Below are 4,728 nucleotides of genomic sequence, written 5' to 3'. Positions count from 1 at the left end.
AGAGCCTTCTAGGCCACGCCCCCAGTAACCCACCTCCTCTGACCTCACCTCATTTCCCTGCATCACACTGAGCTGTAGGCTCAGTAGAGAAGTCTGGTGATGAGAACCATGCACCCATGATCCAGTCGCTTCTGAAAGGCCTACCTGTGAGCATAGGAGGCTTTGAGGGGACTTCTACAGAAGAAAGATACGGTCACCAAGCAGGGGATTCACACAACTGTCACATCTAAACCTACTTCGATTGAGATACTCTTTTGTGATTTCTCAGTTCCCACTGGGCTCCAGCCTATACAGTTGGCACACCATGCACCAATCACAGGAGTAGGTACAGATCTGGATCAGAAGGGATGGCCTTATGTGCATCAGTACCTGTGCCAGTTTAGCACATACCTGGTGAAATTTCTCAGGGTGCACAAACTTTGTTGGAATCTTGGACTTATAGCTCTTCAGTGGGGCAGGATACAGCATGTGGGTTAATTGGCTCAGTGTGCTACACTCATGCAGCAGGACCTGAAGGACGCCCAGTGAAATGGGGTTCCTGTAGCAACTGAAGGTCTTGAGCTGGGAGCAGCAGCTCAGGGGAGGCAAGATGGCAAGGAGCTGGGAGTCTGTGATGTCACAGTGCTCTAGGACCAGGGTCTCCAGGGTGCTGGCCAGTTTGTCTAGCACAGCCTGGAGGGTCTCTGGGTTGAATGATTTCATTGAGAACTTCCTAAGACTCAGGGACTTTAGCTGGCTTGTGCTTGAACAGTGGGCCAGATGCTTTAGGTCAGATTCCTTCAGTGGACTTGAACTCAAGGAGAGGGACTCCAAGGGGGTCTGGCTCCTGAAGATTTTGTGCAGAGTTCCTTCCAGGACAAAGACGTGAGCTATATGAAGCTCCCAGAGACTTTGCATCTGTCCTAAGTGAAAAGCGTAGATGCGGGAATGCCACTTGTTTTTCCAGGAGGAAGTATACACTTCTGGGCTCAGGCTACTGAAGTGAAATGTGTGAAGTTTTGTCATCTTCCTGAGCAGGGGAACAAATGCTTTCATGCTTTCCTGAACCCAGTCAATGGACACATCCAGCTCCTGGATAGAGTCCAGTTGCACAGCACGAAGAAGCTTCAGGATTTTAAAGACGGTGTGACTTGATCATCACCTTCTCACAGCTCAGGTGTACTGAAGCTTTTCTCTTCCTGGCCCACTTCAAGAGACAAAGTTGTAATTCATCACGGGTGGCACAAGACCTACTCTAGGCTTCAAAGCAAAGGTGCGCAAATATTGTCAAGGTCGGCTTTTTCTTCAACCCAGGCTTGCTTGCTTCGTTACTGCTTGCATCTTCTGAGTGGGCAGCCCTCATGGCTCTGGGCCCTATAATCCAGAAGTCCTGGTGTACATCCCTCCAATCCAATGCCTGCAGTCTCCACCTGTGGTGAACCTTCTGGGACAGCTGAATGTCAATTCCATCCAGTAGGGCTTGCAAGGTCCATAGGTTTCTCTGTTGCAGTGTGATTTCTCCAAACTGAGGTTGTGGGGTCTTTAGCTTCCTCAGAGTCATCAGGGTCCTCAAAGGGAGGCAGGGTAAAGGCCAGGCCTGCACCATCACTTTTAGGACCTCATTGTGTTCCCTCATGAAGGCCTCCATGAAAATTTCATGGAAGATCAGGGAGGGCAGGTCATGCAGAGCAGTGCTGGCTGTGGTCTCACTGTTCGGCAGGCTCTGCTTGGTCAGCTCATACAGAGTCAGTGGGCTCTGTGTAGTCATCCTGAAAAACCTGGTGCAGATAAGGGTGACAGAGTTTCGGGATCCTGGCAGGACCGGGTGCTGACTGGAAGCTCCAGGACTCTCAGATTGGGTTTTTAAACTTGGGAGGTCTGATATTTTTAAGTTCTTGATATATTCTAGATAGTAGTCCTTTGTCTGAGGAACAGCTGGTGAAAAATGTTTACCCCATTGTGGGTTGTCTCTTTACACTGTTGATGGATTCTCTTGCCGTGCAGAAGCTTTTTAATAAGAAGAGATTCCACTTGTTGATTATTTGTGCTAGTTCACACGCAACTGAGGTTTTGTTCATGAAATCTTTTCCTATACCAATATCTTCAAGAGTTCTACCTAACCTCTCTGCTGCCCGGTTTAATATTTATATTTTAATATTTAGATCTTTAATCCATTTTGATTTTAGTTTAGTGGTGAGAGATATAGGTCTAATTTTAATCTTTGGCAAGTTGAAACCCAATTTTTCCAGCAAAAAAGAAGAAATAGCAGAAAGAAGCTATCTTTCTTTTAGTTAGAGTGTTTGGCTCCTTTGTCAAAGATGAGTTGGCTGAGTGTGTCTGGAATTATTTCTGCATCTTCTGATCAGTTCCACTGATCCTCAGATCTGTTTCTTTGCCATTATCATGCTGTTTATATCACAGTAGCTTTGTAGTATAGTTTCAGGTTGGGGATTGTGATACCCCTGTCATGTCTTTGATGCCTAGAATTGCTTTAGCTATTCTAGGTCTCTTTTTGTTCCAAGTGAATTTTTGTATTGTTTTCCCAAGGTCTGTGAAGTATGCTTTTGGAATTTCAATTGGGATTGCATTGAATCTATATAGCAGTTTTGGAAGTATGGCCCTTTTCACTATATTTGTTTTTCCTACCCAGGAGCAAGGGATGCCTTTCCATTTTCTGATATCCTCTATGATCTCTTTTTTCAGAGTGCTACAGTTTTCAGAGTAGAGATCTTTGATTTCTTTTGTTAGGTTCTCAGGTATTTCATTTTTTCGGATGCTATTGTGAAGGCAGTTGTTTCTCCAGTGACTTTTTCAGTGTGTCTGTTGTTCCTGTACAGAAAAGCTATTGATTTTTGTGTGTTGATCTTGCATCCAACTATGCTATTGAATTTGGTTATTAAGTTCAGAAGTCTTTTGGTGGAGTTCTTGGGGTCTTCTATATAGAGTGTTATGTCATCTGCAAATAATGACAATTTGACTTCTTCATTTCCTATTTTTATTCCTTTTATTACTTTCTCTTCTCTAATTGCAATGGCTAATGTTTCCAAAACTGTATTGAACAGGAGTGGTGATACTGGACATCCATGTCTTGCTCCTGATTTTAGTGTGAAGGGTTTCAGTTTTTGACCATTTAGTATCATACTGGCTGTTGGTTTTTCATAGATGGCTTTTCTCAGGTTGAGATAGACTGTCTATTCCACTTTTCTGTACAGTTTTTATCATAAATGTGTGTTGGATTTTGTTGAATGCTTTTTCTGCATCTATTGAGATGATATGTTTTTTTGTCCTTCACTGTATTAATTTCAGGTATTAAATTTACTGATTTGCATATGTTGAACCATCCCTACATCCCTGGGATGAATCCCACTTGGTCAGGTGTATGATCTTCTTGATGATCTTCTGCATTCTATTTGCCAGTATCTTATTAAGGATATTTGCATCTATGTTCATTAGTGAGATTGGCCTATGGTTCTCCTTTTCGGTTGGGTCTTTCACTACTTTGGGGATCAAGGTGATGCTTGCTTCCAGGAATGAATTTGGAAGTATTGCTTCCCTTTCAATTTCACTAAAGAGTTTAAACAGTAGTGGCAGTAGTTCCTCTCTATATGTCTTGTAGAATTCAGCAGTGAAGCCATCAGGACCCGGGTTTTTCTTCATTGGTAAGTTTTTAATTATGTTTTCAATTTCATTGATTGATATTGGGTTGTTTAGAATTTTTAGGTCTTTTTTGTTCAACTTTGATAATTCATATGTATCTAAGAATCTGTCCCTTTCTTCTGTGTTTCCCATCATATTGGGGTATAGGTTCTGGAAGTAGGTATTGATGACCTTCTGGATTTCTTCTGGGCCCATTGTAATTTCTTCCTTTTTATTCCTGATTACGTGGATTTGGGCCTTTTCTTTCCTTTTTGTGATAAGGTTGGCTAAGGCTTTGCCAATTTTGTTTCTTCTTTTGAGGAACCAACTCTTGGCTTCATTGATTTTTTTGTATCATTCTCTTAGTCACCATTGCATTAATATCTGCTCTGATCTTTTTAATTTCCTCCCTTGTATGAGCTTTGGGTTTGTCCTGCTTTTCTATTTCTAGAATATTGAGGTTCAGCATCTGGTTGTTTATTTGAGCTTGCTCTGTTTTCCTGATATGAGTATTCACTGCTATGAATTTTCCTTATAAGACTGCTTTCATTGTGTCCCATAGATTCTGATAGGTTGTACTGGCATTGTCATTTAATTGTAGGAACTGTGTGATTTCTTTTTTAATTTCCTCTGTGACCCATTGGTTATTCAGAAGTGTGTTGTTCAATTTCCATGTGTTTTTGAAATTCTTGCAGTTTCTGTTGCTATTGATCTCGAATTTCATCGCACTATGGTCTGATAATTTACAGGCGATAACTTGAATTCCTTTGCATTTACTTAAACATGTTCTATAAGCTAGTATATGGTCTATTTTGGAGAATTAACTGTGGGCAGCCGAAAAGAATGTGTATTCTGATTTTGTGGGGTGGAACACCCTGTAAACATCTGTTAAATAAATTTGTTCAAGAGTTTGATTGAGTTCTAATATTTCATTGTTTAGTTTTTGTGTAGTTGATCTATCTATTTGTGACAGTGGAGTATTTTAAAAATTCTTTTATTGGAACATTTTAGGTATACAATACATTTATATTTATCATTGGGTGCTTGTACCTGTACATGATATATCTTAGATCTTATGTTTTTCCCCATTACCTGTGTGCCCTTCACCCCCTC

The 4,728-nt window shown here is 41.2% G+C and overlaps 1 pseudogene; it reads right to left on the bottom strand.

Annotated features, from left to right (window-relative positions):
- Window positions 1-264: 264 nt before the first annotated feature.
- On the bottom strand, window positions 265-1,747 carry LOC101699640 (PRAME family member 12-like; annotated as a pseudogene).
- Window positions 1,748-4,728: the final 2,981 nt, after the last annotated feature.

The sequence above is a fragment of the Heterocephalus glaber genome, unplaced genomic scaffold (genome assembly GCF_053883595.1).
Source record: "Heterocephalus glaber isolate CG9 unplaced genomic scaffold, H.glaber_assembly_v1.0 deba00001523, whole genome shotgun sequence".
Lineage (NCBI taxonomy): Eukaryota > Metazoa > Chordata > Mammalia > Rodentia > Bathyergidae > Heterocephalus > Heterocephalus glaber.
Note: the sequence above shows the minus strand (reverse complement) of the source record. Positions and strands in the feature narration are given on the sequence as shown.